Below are 14,445 nucleotides of genomic sequence, written 5' to 3'. Positions count from 1 at the left end.
TTATACCCATTTTGTCCCAAAACAGGCTAAAACCGAGAAAACATTGATTTAAAGCAGTAAACAGCTATGTTACTCTTTCTAGGGTGAAAATATGCAACAATCTAATGCGTTTGACTAATTATAAGAGTTCGGGTTTAAATTGAAGTGTTTAGACAACACTTATACCTATTTTGTTCCAAATAGGCTTAAAACGAGAAAACAGGCTAAAACCGAGAAAACATTAATTCGAAGCTGTAAACAGCTTTGTTTGTGTTTCTTGTGTCAAAATGTGTGACAATCCAATGCATTTAACTAATTGTAAGAGTTTGGGAGAAATTTGGAGTGTTTAGACAACAATTATACCCATTTTGTCCCAAAACAGGCTAAAACCGAGAAAACATTGATTTAAAGCAGTAAACAGCTATGTTACTCTTTCTAGGGTGAAAGTATGTAACAATCTAATGCGTTTGACTAATTATAAGAGTCCGGGTTTAATTTTGAGTGTTTAGACAACAATTATACCTATTCTGTTCCAAAATAGGCTTAAAACGAGAAAACAGGCTAAAACCGCGAAAATATTTATGAAAATCAGTAAACAGCTTTATTTGTGTTTCTGGGGTCAACATGTGTGACAATCAAATGCATTTGACTAATTGTAAGAGTTCGGGATGAATTTGGAGTGTTTAGACAACAATTATACCCATTTTGTCCCGAAACATGCTAAACCCGAGAAAACATTGATTTAAAGCAGTAAACAGCTATGTTACTGTTCCTAGGGTCAAATATGTAATATCTAATGCATTTGACTAATTGTAAGAGCTCGGGATGAATTTGGAGTGTTTAGACAACACTTATACCCATTTTGTCCCGAAACAGGCTAAACCCGAGAAAACAATGATTTAAAGCAGTAAACAGCTATGTTACTCTTTCTAGGGTCAAAATATGTAACAATCCAATGCATTTAACTAATTGTAAGAGTTCGGGAGGAATTTTGAGTGTTTAGACAACAATTATACCCATTTTGTCCCGAAACAGGCTTAAAACAAGAAAACCGGCTAAAACCGAGAAAACATTAATTCGAAGAAATATACAGCTTTGTTACTGTTCCTAGGGTCAAAATATGTAATAATCAAATGCATTTGACTAATTGTAAGAGCTCGGGAGGAATTTAGAGTGTTTAGACAATAATTATACCCATTTTGTCCCAAAACAGGCTAAAACCGAGAAAACATTGATTTAAAGCAGTAAACAGCTATGTTACTCTTTCTAGGGTGAAAATATGTAACAATCTAATGCGTTTGACTAAATTATAAGAGTTCGGGTTTAATTTGGAGTGTTTAGACAACACTTATACCTATTTTGTTCCAAAATAGACTTAAAACGAGAAAACAGGCTAAAACCGAGAAAACGTTAATTCGAAGCAGTAAACAGCTTTGTTTGTGTTTTAAGTGTCAAAATGTGTGATAACCCAATGCTTTTCACTAATTGTAAGAGTTCGGGAGGAATTTGGAGTGTTTAGACAACACTTATACCCATTTTGTCCCAAAACAGGCTTAAAACAAGAAAACAGGCTAAAACCGAGAAAACATTAATTCGAAGAAATAAACAGCTTTGTTACTGTTTCTAGGGTCAAAATATGTAATAATCCAATCATTTGACTAATTGTAAGAGCTCGGGATGAATTTGGAGTGTTTAGACAACAATTATACCTATTTTGTCCCAAAATAGGCTAAAACCGAGAAGACATTGATTTAAAGCAGTAAACAGCTATGTTACTCTTTCTAGGGTGAAAATATGCAACAATCTAATGCGTTTAACTAATTATAAGATTTCAGGTTGAATTTGGAGTGTTTAGACAACACTTATACCTATTTTGTTCCAAAATAGGCTTAAAATGAGAAAACAGGCTAAAACCGCGAAAACATTAATTCGAAGCAGTAAACAGCTTTGTTTGTGTTTCTAGTTTCAAAATGTGTGACAATCCAATGCATTTAACTAATTGTAAGAGTTCGGGAGGAATTTGGAGTGTTTAGACAACAATTATACCCATTTTGTCCCAAAACAGGCTTAAAACAAGAAAACAGGCTAAAACCGAGAAAACATTAATTCGAAGAAATAAACAGCTTTGTTACTGTTCCTAGGGTCAAAATATGTAATAATCCAATCATTTGACTAATTGTAAGAGCTCGGGATGAATTTGGAGTGTTTAGACAACAATTATACCTATTTTGTCCCAAAACAGGCTAAAACCGAGAAGACATTGATTTAAAGCAGTAAACAGCTATGTTACTCTTTCTAGGGTGAAAATATGCAACAATCTAATGCGTTTGACTAATTATAAGAGTTCGGGTTTAATTTGGAGTGTTTAGACAACACTTATACCTATTTTGTTCGAAAATAGGCTTAAAATTAGAAAACAGGCTAAAACCGAGAAAACATTAATTCGAAGCAGTAAACAGCTTTGTTTGTGTTTCTAGTGTCAAAATGTGTGATAATCCAATGCATTTAACTAATTGTAAGAGTTCGGGAGGAATTTGGAGTGTTTAGACAACAATTATACCCATTTTGTCCCAAAACAGGCTAAAACCGAGAAAACATTGATTTAAAGCAGTAAACAGCTATGTTACTCTTTCTAGGGTGAACATATGCAACAATCTAATGCGTTTGACTAATTATAAGAGTTCGGGTTTAAATTGGAGTGTTTAGACAACACTTATACCTATTTTGTTCCAAATAGGCATAAAACGAGAAAACAGGCTAAAACCGAGAAAACATTAATTCGAAGCAGTAAACAGCTTTGTTTGTGTTTCTAGTGTCAAAATGTGTGACAATCCAATGCATTTAACTAATTGTAAGAGTTTGGGAGAAATTTGGAGTGTTTAGACAACAATTATACCCATTTTGTCCCAAAACAGGCTAAAACCGAGAAAACATTGATTTAAAGCAGTAAACAACTATGTTACTCTTTCTAGGGTGAAAGTATGTAACAATCTAATGCGTTTGACTAATTATAAGAGTCCGGGTTTAATTTGGAGTGTTTAGACAACAATTATACCTATTATGTTCCAAAATAGGGTTAAAACGAGAAAACAGGCTAAAACCGCGAAAATATTTATTAAAATCAGTAAACAGCTTTATTTGTGTTTCTGGGGTCAACATGTGTGACAATCAAATGCATTTGACTAATTGTAAGAGTTCGGGATGAATTTGGAGTGTTTAGACAACAATTATACCCATTTTGTCCCGAAACATGCTAAACCCGAGAAAACATTGATTTAAAGCAGTTAACAGCTATGTTACTGTTCCTAGGGTGAAAATATGCAACAATCTAATGCGTTTGACTAATTGTAAGAGCTCGGGATGAATTTGGAGTGTTTAGACAACACTTATACCTATTTTGTTCCAAAACAGGTATAAAATGAGAAAACAGGCTAAAACCGAGAAAACATTAATTCGAAGCAGTAAACAGCTTTGTTTGTGTTTCTAGTGTCAAAATGTGTGATAATCCAATGCTTTTAACTAATTGTAAGAGTTCGGGAGGAATTTGGAGTGTTTAGACAACAATTATACCCATTTTGTCCCAAAACAGGCTAAAACCGAGAAAACATTGATTTAAAGCAGTAAACAGCTATGTTACTCTTTCTAGGGTGAAAATATGCAACATTCTAATGCGTTTGACTAATTATAAGAGTGCGGGTTTAAATTGGAGTGTTTAGACAACACTTATACCTAATTTGTTCCAAATAGGCTTAAAATGAGAAAACAGGCTAAAACCGAGAAAACATTAATTCGAAGCAGTAAACAGCTTTGTTTGTGTTTCTAGTGTCAAAATGTGTGACAATCCAATGCATTTAACTAATTGTAAGAGTTTGAGAGAAATTTGGAGTGTTTAGACAACAATTATACCCATTTTGTCCCAAAACAGGCTAAAACCGAGAAAACATTGATTTAAAGCAGTAAACAGCTATGTTACTCTTTCTATGGTGAAAGTATGTAACAATCTAATGCGTTTGACTAATTATAAGAGTCCGGGTTTAAATTTGAGTGTTTAGACAACACTTATACCTATTTTGTTCCAAATAGGCTTAAAATGAGAAAACAGGCTAAAACCTAGAAAACATTAATTCGAAGCAGTAAACAGCTTTGTCTGTGTTTCTAGTGTCAAAATGTGTAACAATCCAATGCATTTAACTAATTGTAAGAGTTCGGGAGGAATTTGGAGTGTTTAGACAACAATTATACCCATTTTGTCCCAAAACAGGCTAAAACTGAGAAAACATTGATTTAAAGCAGTAAACAGCTATGTTACTCTTTCTAGGGTGAAAATATGCATCAATCTAATGCGTTTGACTAATTATAAGAGTTCGGGTTTAAATTGGAGTGTTTAGACAACACTTATACCTATTTTGTTCCAAAATAGGCTTAAAATGAGAAAACAGGCTAAAACCGCGAAAACATTAATTCGAAGAAGTAAACAGCTTTGTTTGTGTTTCTAGTGTCAAAATGTGTGACAATCCAATGCATTTAACTAATTGTAAGAGTTCGGGAGGAATTTGGAGTGTTTAGACAACAATTGTACCCATTTTGTCCCAAAACAGGCTAAAACCGAGAAAACATTGATTTAAAGCAGTAAACAGCTATGTTACTCTTTCTAGGGTCAAAATATGTAACAATCCATTGCATTTAACTAATTGTAAGAGTTCGGGAATAATTTTGAGTGTTTAGACAACAATTATACCCATTTTGTCCCAAAACAGGCTTAAAACAAGAAAACATGCTAAAACCGAGAAAACATTAATTCGAAGAAATAAACAGCTTTTTTACTGTTCCTAGGGTCAAGATATGTAATAATCCAATGCATTTGACTAATTGTAAAAGCTCGGGAGGAATTTAGAGTGTTTAGACAATAATTATACCCATTTGTCCCAAAACAGGCTAAAACCGAGAAAACATTGATTTAAAGCAGTAAACAGCTATGTTACTCTTTCTAGGGTGAAAATATGTAACAATCTAATGTGTTTGACTAAATTATAAGAGTTCGGGTTTAATTTGGAGTGTTTAGACAACACTTATACCTATTTTGTTCCAAAATAGACTTAAAACGAGAAAACAGGCTAAAACCAAGAAAACGTTAATTCGAAGCATTAAACAGCTTTGTTTGTGTTTTAAGTGTCAAAATGTGTCATAACCCAATGCTTTTGACTAATTGTAAGAGTTCGGGAGGAATTTGGAGTGTTTAGACAACAATTATACCCATTTTGTCCTAAAACAGGCTTAAAACAAGAAAACAGGCTAAAACCGAGAAAACATTAATTCGAAGAAATAAACAGCTTTGTTACAATCATTTGACTAATTGTAAGAGCTCGGGATGAATTTGGAGTGTTTAGACAACAATTATACCTATTTTGTCCCAAAACAGGCTAAAACCGAGAAGACATTGATTTAAAGCAGTAAACAGCTATGTTACTCTTTCTAGGGTGAAAATATGCAACAATCTAATGCGTTTGACTAATTATAAGAGTTCGGGTTTAATTTGGAGTGTTTAGACAACACTTATACCTATTTTGTTCCAAAATAGGCTTAAAATGAGAAAACAGGCTAAAACCGAGAAAACATTAATTCGAAGCAGTAAACAGCTTTGTTTGTGTTTCTAGTGTCAAAATGTGTGATAATCCAATGCATTTAACTAATTGTAAGATTTCGGGAGGAATTTGGTGTGTTTAGACAACAATTATACCCATTTTGTCCCAAAACAGGCTAAAACCGAGAAAACATTGATTTAAAGCAGTAAACAGCTATGTTACTCTTTCTAGGGTGAAAATATGCAACAATCTAATGCGTTTGACTAATTATAAGAGTTCGGGTTTAAATTGAAGTGTTTAGACAACACTTATACCTATTTTGTTCCAAATAGGCTTAAAACGAGAAAACAGGCTAAAACCGAGAAAACATTAATTCGAAGCTGTAAACAGCTTTGTTTGTGTTTCTTGTGTCAAAATGTGTGACAATCCAATGCATTTAACTAATTGTAAGAGTTTGGGAGAAATTTGGAGTGTTTAGACAACAATTATACCCATTTTGTCCCAAAACAGGCTAAAACCGAGAAAACATTGATTTAAAGCAGTAAACAGCTATGTTACTCTTTCTAGGGTGAAAGTATGTAACAATCTAATGCGTTTGACTAATTATAAGAGTCCGGGTTTAATTTTGAGTGTTTAGACAACAATTATACCTATTCTGTTCCAAAATAGGCTTAAAACGAGAAAACAGGCTAAAACCGCGAAAATATTTATGAAAATCAGTAAACAGCTTTATTTGTGTTTCTGGGGTCAACATGTGTGACAATCAAATGCATTTGACTAATTGTAAGAGTTCGGGATGAATTTGGAGTGTTTAGACAACAATTATACCCATTTTGTCCCGAAACATGCTAAACCCGAGAAAACATTGATTTAAAGCAGTAAACAGCTATGTTACTGTTCCTAGGGTCAAATATGTAATATCTAATGCATTTGACTAATTGTAAGAGCTCGGGATGAATTTGGAGTGTTTAGACAACACTTATACCCATTTTGTCCCGAAACAGGCTAAACCCGAGAAAACAATGATTTAAAGCAGTAAACAGCTATGTTACTCTTTCTAGGGTCAAAATATGTAACAATCCAATGCATTTAACTAATTGTAAGAGTTCGGGAGGAATTTTGAGTGTTTAGACAACAATTATACCCATTTTGTCCCGAAACAGGCTTAAAACAAGAAAACCGGCTAAAACCGAGAAAACATTAATTCGAAGAAATATACAGCTTTGTTACTGTTCCTAGGGTCAAAATATGTAATAATCAAATGCATTTGACTAATTGTAAGAGCTCGGGAGGAATTTAGAGTGTTTAGACAATAATTATACCCATTTTGTCCCAAAACAGGCTAAAACCGAGAAAACATTGATTTAAAGCAGTAAACAGCTATGTTACTCTTTCTAGGGTGAAAATATGTAACAATCTAATGCGTTTGACTAAATTATAAGAGTTCGGGTTTAATTTGGAGTGTTTAGACAACACTTATACCTATTTTGTTCCAAAATAGACTTAAAACGAGAAAACAGGCTAAAACCGAGAAAACGTTAATTCGAAGCAGTAAACAGCTTTGTTTGTGTTTTAAGTGTCAAAATGTGTGATAACCCAATGCTTTTCACTAATTGTAAGAGTTCGGGAGGAATTTGGAGTGTTTAGACAACACTTATACCCATTTTGTCCCAAAACAGGCTTAAAACAAGAAAACAGGCTAAAACCGAGAAAACATTAATTCGAAGAAATAAACAGCTTTGTTACTGTTTCTAGGGTCAAAATATGTAATAATCCAATCATTTGACTAATTGTAAGAGCTCGGGATGAATTTGGAGTGTTTAGACAACAATTATACCTATTTTGTCCCAAAATAGGCTAAAACCGAGAAGACATTGATTTAAAGCAGTAAACAGCTATGTTACTCTTTCTAGGGTGAAAATATGCAACAATCTAATGCGTTTAACTAATTATAAGATTTCAGGTTGAATTTGGAGTGTTTAGACAACACTTATACCTATTTTGTTCCAAAATAGGCTTAAAATGAGAAAACAGGCTAAAACCGCGAAAACATTAATTCGAAGCAGTAAACAGCTTTGTTTGTGTTTCTAGTTTCAAAATGTGTGACAATCCAATGCATTTAACTAATTGTAAGAGTTCGGGAGGAATTTGGAGTGTTTAGACAACAATTGTACCCATTTTGTCCCAAAACAGGCTAAAACCGAGAAAACATTGATTTAAAGCAGTAAACAGCTATGTTACTCTTTCTAGGGTCAAAATATGTAACAATCCATTGCATTTAACTAATTGTAAGAGTTCGGGAATAATTTTGAGTGTTTAGACAACAATTATACCCATTTTGTCCCAAAACAGGCTTAAAACAAGAAAACATGCTAAAACCGAGAAAACATTAATTCGAAGAAATAAACAGCTTTTTTACTGTTCCTAGGGTCAAGATATGTAATAATCCAATGCATTTGACTAATTGTAAGAGCTCGGGAGGAATTTAGAGTGTTTAGACAATAATTATACCCATTTGTCCCAAAACAGGCTAAAACCGAGAAAACATTGATTTAAAGCAGTAAACAGCTATGTTACTCTTTCTAGGGTGAAAATATGTAACAATCTAATGCGTTTGACTAAATTATAAGAGTTCGGGTTTAATTTGGAGTGTTTAGACAACACTTATACCTATTTTGTTCCAAAATAGACTTAAAACGAGAAAACAGGCTAAAACCGAGAAAACGTTAATTCGAAGCAGTAAACAGCTTTGTTTGTGTTTTAAGTGTCAAAATGTGTCATAACCCAATGCTTTTGACTAATTGTAAGAGTTCGGGAGGAATTTGGAGTGTTTAGACAACAATTATACCCATTTTGTCCCAAAACAGGCTTAAAACAAGAAAACAGGCTAAAACCGAGAAAACATTAATTCGAAGAAATAAACAGCTTTGTTACTGTTCCTAGGGTCAAAATATGTAATAATCCAATCATTTGACTAATTGTAAGAGCTCGGGATGAATTTGGAGTGTTTAGACAACAATTATACCTATTTTGTCCCAAAACAGGCTAAAACCGAGAAGACATTGATTTAAAGCAGTAAACAGCTATGTTACTCTTTCTAGGGTGAAAATATGCAACAATCTAATGCGTTTGACTAATTATAAGAGTTCGGGTTTAATTTGGAGTGTTTAGACAACACTTATACCTATTTTGTTCCAAAATAGGCTTAAAATGAGAAAACAGGCTAAAACCGAGAAAACATTAATTCGAAGCAGTAAACAGCTTTGTTTGTGTTTCTAGTGTCAAAATGTGTGATAATCCAATGCATTTAACTAATTGTAAGATTTCGGGAGGAATTTGGTGTGTTTAGACAACAATTATACCCATTTTGTCCCAAAACAGGCTAAAACCGAGAAAACATTGATTTAAAGCAGTAAACAGCTATGTTACTCTTTCTAGGGTGAAAATATGCAACAATCTAATGCGTTTGACTAATTATAAGAGTTCGGGTTTAAATTGGAGTGTTTAGACAACACTTATACCTATTTTGTTCCAAATAGGCTTAAAACGAGAAAACAGGCTAAAACCGAGAAAACATTAATTCGAAGCTGTAAACAGCTTTGTTTGTGTTTCTAGTGTCAAAATGTGTGACAATCCAATGCATTTAACTAATTGTAAGAGTTTGGGAGAAATTTGGAGTGTTTAGACAACAATTATACCCATTTTGTCCCAAAACAGGCTAAAACCGAGAAAACATTGATTTAAAGCAGTAAACAGCTATGTTACTCTTTCTAGGGTGAAAGTATGTAACAATCTAATGCGTTTGACTAATTATAAGAGTCCGGGTTTAATTTTGAGTGTTTAGACAACAATTATACCTATTCTGTTCCAAAATAGGCTTAAAACGAGAAAACAGGCTAAAACCGCGAAAATATTTATGAAAATCAGTAAACAGCTTTATTTGTGTTTCTGGGGTCAGCATGTGTGACAATCAAATGCATTTGACTAATTGTAAGATTTCGGGATGAATTTGGAGTGTTTAGACAACAATTATACCCATTTTGTCCCGAAACATGCTAAACCCGAGAAAACATTGATTTAAAGCAGTAAACAGCTATGTTACTGTTCCTAGGGTCAAATATGTAATATCTAATGCATTTGACTAATTGTAAGAGCTCGGGATGAATTTGGAGTGTTTAGACAACACTTATACCCATTTTGTCCCGAAACAGGCTAAACCCGAGAAAACATTGATTTAAAGCAGTAAACAGCTATGTTACTCTTTCTAGGGTCAAAATATGTAACAATCCAATGCATTTAACTAATTGTAAGAGTTCGGGAGGAATTTTGAGTGTTTAGACAACAATTATACCCATTTTGTCCCGAAACAGGCTTAAAACAAGAAAACAGGCTAAAACCGAGAAAACATTAATTCGAAGAAATAAACAGCTTTGTTACTGTTCCTAGGGTCAAAATATGTAATAATCAAATGCATTTGACTAATTGTAAGAGCTCGGGAGGAATTTAGAGTGTTTAGACAATAATTATACCCATTTTGTCCCAAAACAGGCTACAACCGAGAAAACATTGATTTAAAGCAGTAAACAGCTATGTTACTCTTTCTAGGGTGAAAATATGTAACAATCTAATGCGTTTGACTAAATTATAAGAGTTCGGGTTTAATTTGGAGTGTTTAGACAACACTTATACCTATTTTGTTCCAAAATAGACTTAAAACGAGAAAACAGGCTAAAACCGAGAAAACGTTAATTCGAAGCAGTAAACAGCTTTGTTTGTGTTTTAAGTCTCAAAATGTGTGATAACCCAATGCTTTTCACTAATTGTAAGAGTTCGGGAGGAATTTGGAGTGTTTAGACAACAATTATACCCATTTTGTCCCAAAACAGGCTTAAAACAAGAAAACATGCTAAAACCGAGAAAACATTAATTCGAAGAAATAAACAGCTTTGTTACTGTTTCTAGGGTCAAAATATGTAATAATCCAATCATTTGACTAATTGTAAGAGCTCGGGATGAATTTGGAGTGTTTAGACAACAATTATACCTATTTTGTCCCAAAATAGGCTAAAACCGAGAAGACATTGATTTAAAGCAGTAAACAGCTATGTTACTCTTTCTAGGGTGAAAATATGCAACAATCTAATGCGTTTAACTAATTATAAGATTTCAGGTTGAATTTGGAGTGTTTAGACAACACTTATAGCTATTTTGTTCCAAAACAGGCATAAAACGAGAAAACAGGCTAACACCGAGAAAACATTAATTCGAAGGAGTAAACAGCTTTGTTTGTGTTTTTAGTGTCAAAATGTGTGACAATCCAGTGCAGTTAACTAATTGTAAGAGTTCGGGAGGAATTGGGAGTGTTAGACAAGGATTATACCCATTTTGTCCCAAAACAGGCTAAAACTGAGAAAACATTGATTTAAAGCAGTAAACAGCTATGTTACTCTTTCTAGGGTGAAAATATGCAACAATCTAATGCGTTTGACTAATTGTAAGAGTTCGGGTTTAAATTGGAGTGTTTAGACAACACTTATACCTATTTTGTTCCAAATAGGCTTAAAATGAGAAAACAGGCTAAAACCGAGAAAACATTAATTCGAAGCAGTAAACAGCTTTGTTTGTGTTTCTAGTGTCAAAATGTGTGACAATCCAATGCATTTAACTAATTGTAAGAGTTTGGGAGAAATTTGGAGTGTTTAGACAACAATTATACCCATTTTGTCCCAATACAGGCTAAAACCGAGAAAATATTGATTTAAAGCAGTAAACAGCTATGTTACTATTTCTAGGGTGAAAGTATGTAACAATCTAATGCGTTTGACTAATTATAAGAGTCCGGGTTTAATTTGGAGTGTTTAGAGAACAATTATACCTATTCTGTTCCAAAATAGGCTTAAAACGAGAAAACAGGCTAAAACCGCGAACATATTTATTAAAATCAGTAAACAGCTTTATTTGTGTTTCTGGGGTCAACATGTGTGACAATCAAATGCATTTGACTAATTGTAAGAGTTCGGGATGAATTTGGAGTGTTTAGACAACAATTATACCCATTTTGTCCCGAAACATGCTAAACCCGAGAAAACATTGATTTAAAGCAGTAAACAGCTATGTTACTGTTCCTAGGGTCAAATATGTAATATCCAATGCATTTGACTAATTGTAAGAGCTCGGGATGAATTTGGAGTGTTTAGACAACACTTATACCCATTTTGTCCCCAAACAGGCTAAACCCGAGAAAACATTGATTTAAAGCAGTAAACAGCTATGTTACTCTTTCTAGGGTCAAAATATGTAACAATCCATTGCATTTAACTAATTGTAAGAGTTCGGGAGGAATTTTGAGTGTTTAGACAACAATTATACCCATTTTGTCCCAAAACAGGCTTAAAACAAGAAAACATGCTAAAACCGAGAAAACATTAATTCGAAGAAATAAACAGCTTTGTTACTGTTACTAGGGTCAAGATATGTAATAATCCAATGCATTTAACTAATTATAAGATTTCAGGTTGAATTTGGAGTGTTTAGACAACACTTATACCTATTTTGTTCCAAAACAGGCATAAAACGAGAAAACAGGCTAACACCGAGAAAACATTAATTCGAAGGAGTAAACAGCTTTGTTTGTGTTTTTAGTGTCAAAATGTGTGACAATCCAGTGCAGTTAACTAATTGTAAGAGTTCGGGAGGAATTTGGAGTGTTAGACAACAATTATACCCATTTTGTCCCAAAACAGGCTAAAACTGAGAAAACATTGATTAAAAGCTGTAAACAGCTATGTTACTGTTTCTAGGGTGAAAATATGCAACAATCTAATGCGTTTGACTAATTATAAGAGTTCGGGTTTAAATTGGAGTGTTTAGACAACACTTATACCTATTTTGTTCCAAAATAGGCTTAAAACGAGAAAACAGGCTAAAACCGCGAAAACATTGATTAAAAGCAGTAAACAGCTTTGTTTGTGTTTTCTGGGTCAACATGTGTGACAATCCAATGCATTTGACTAATTGTAAGAGCTCGGGATGAATTTGGAGTGTTTAGACAATAATTCTACCCATTTGTCCCAAAACAGGCTAAAACCGAGAAAACATTGATTTATAGCAGTAAACAGCTATGTTACTCTTTCTAGGGTGAAAATATGTAACAATCTGATGCATTTGACTAATTATAAGAGTTCGGGTTTAATTTGGAGTGTTTAGACAACGCTTATACCTATTTTGTTCCAAAACAGGCTTAAAACGAGAAAACAGGCTAAAACCGCGAAAACATTGATTTAAAGCAGTAAACAGCTTTGTTTGTGTTTTCTGGGTCAACATGTGTGACAATCCAATGCATTTGACTAATTGTAAGAGCTCGGGATGAATTTGGAGTGTTTAGACAATAATTCTACCCATTTGTCCCAAAACAGGCTAAAACCGAGAAAACATTGATTTATAGCAGTAAACAGCTATGTTACTCTTTCTAGGGTGAAAATATGTAACAATCTAATGCGTTTGACTAAATTATAAGAGTTCGGGTTTAATTTGGAGTGTTTAGACAACACTTATACCTATTTTGTTCCAAAATAGACTTAAAACGAGAAAACAGGCTAAAACCGAGAAAACGTTAATTCGAAGCAGTAAACAGCTTTTTTTGTTTTTTAAGTGTCAAAATGTGTGATAACCCAATGCTTTTAACTAATTGTAAGAGTTCGGGAGGAATTTGGAGTGTTTAGACAACAATTATACCCATTTTGTCCCAAAACAGGCTTAAAACAAGAAAACAGGCTAAAACCGAGAAAACATTAATTCGAAGAAATAAACAGCTTTGTTACTGTTCCTAGGGTCAAAATATGTAATAATCCAATCATTTGACTAATTGTAAGAGCTCGGGATGAATTTGGAGTGTTTAGACAACAATTATACCTATTTTGTCCCAAAACAGGCTAAAACCGAGAAGACATTGATTAAAAGCAGTAAACAGCTATGTTACTCTTTCTAGGGTGAAAATATGCAACAATCTAATGCGTTTGACTAATTATAAGAGTTCGGGTTTAATTTGGAGTGTTTAGACAACACTTATACCTATTTTGTTCCAAAATAGGCTTAAAAATGAGAAAACAGGCTAAAACCGAGAAAACATTAATTCGAAGCAGTAAACAGCTTTGTTTGTGTTTCTAGTGTCAAAATGTGTGATAATCCAATGCATTTAACTAATTGTAAGAGTTCGGGAGGAATTTGGAGTGTTTAGACAACAATTATACCCATTTTGTCCCAAAACAGGCTAAAACCGAGAAAACATTGATTTAAAGCAGTAAACAGCTATGTTACTCTTTCTAGGGTGAAAATATGCAACAATCTAATGCGTTTGACTAATTATAAGAGTTCAGGTTTAAATTGGAGTGTTTAGACAACACTTATACCTATTTTGTTCCAAATAGGCTTAAAACGAGAAAACAGGCTAAAACCGAGAAAACATTAATTCGAAGCAGTAAACAGCTTTGTTTGTGTTTCTAGTGTCAAAATGTGTAACAATCCAATGCATTTAACTAATTGTAAGAGTTTGGGAGAAATTTGGAGTGTGTAGACAACAATTATACCCATTTTGTCCCAAAACAGGCTAAAACCGAGAAAACATTGATTTAAAGCCGTAAACAGCTATGTTACTCTTTCTAGGGTGAAAATATGCAACAATCTAATGCGTTTGACTAATTATAAGAGTTCGGGTTTAAATTGGAGTGTTTAGACAACACTTATACCTATTTTGTTCCAAAATAGGCTTAAAATGAGAAAACAGGCTAAAACCGAGAAAACATTAATTCGAAGCAGTAAACAGCTTTGTTTGTGTTTCTAATGTCAAAATGTGTGATAATCCAATGCATTTAACTAATTGTAAGAG

This window comes from Camelina sativa, chromosome 7 (genome assembly GCF_030686135.1).
Source record: "Camelina sativa cultivar CO46 ecotype springtype chromosome 7, ASM3068613v1".
NCBI lineage: Eukaryota > Viridiplantae > Streptophyta > Magnoliopsida > Brassicales > Brassicaceae > Camelina > Camelina sativa.
This window is presented reverse-complemented; position numbering follows the sequence as displayed.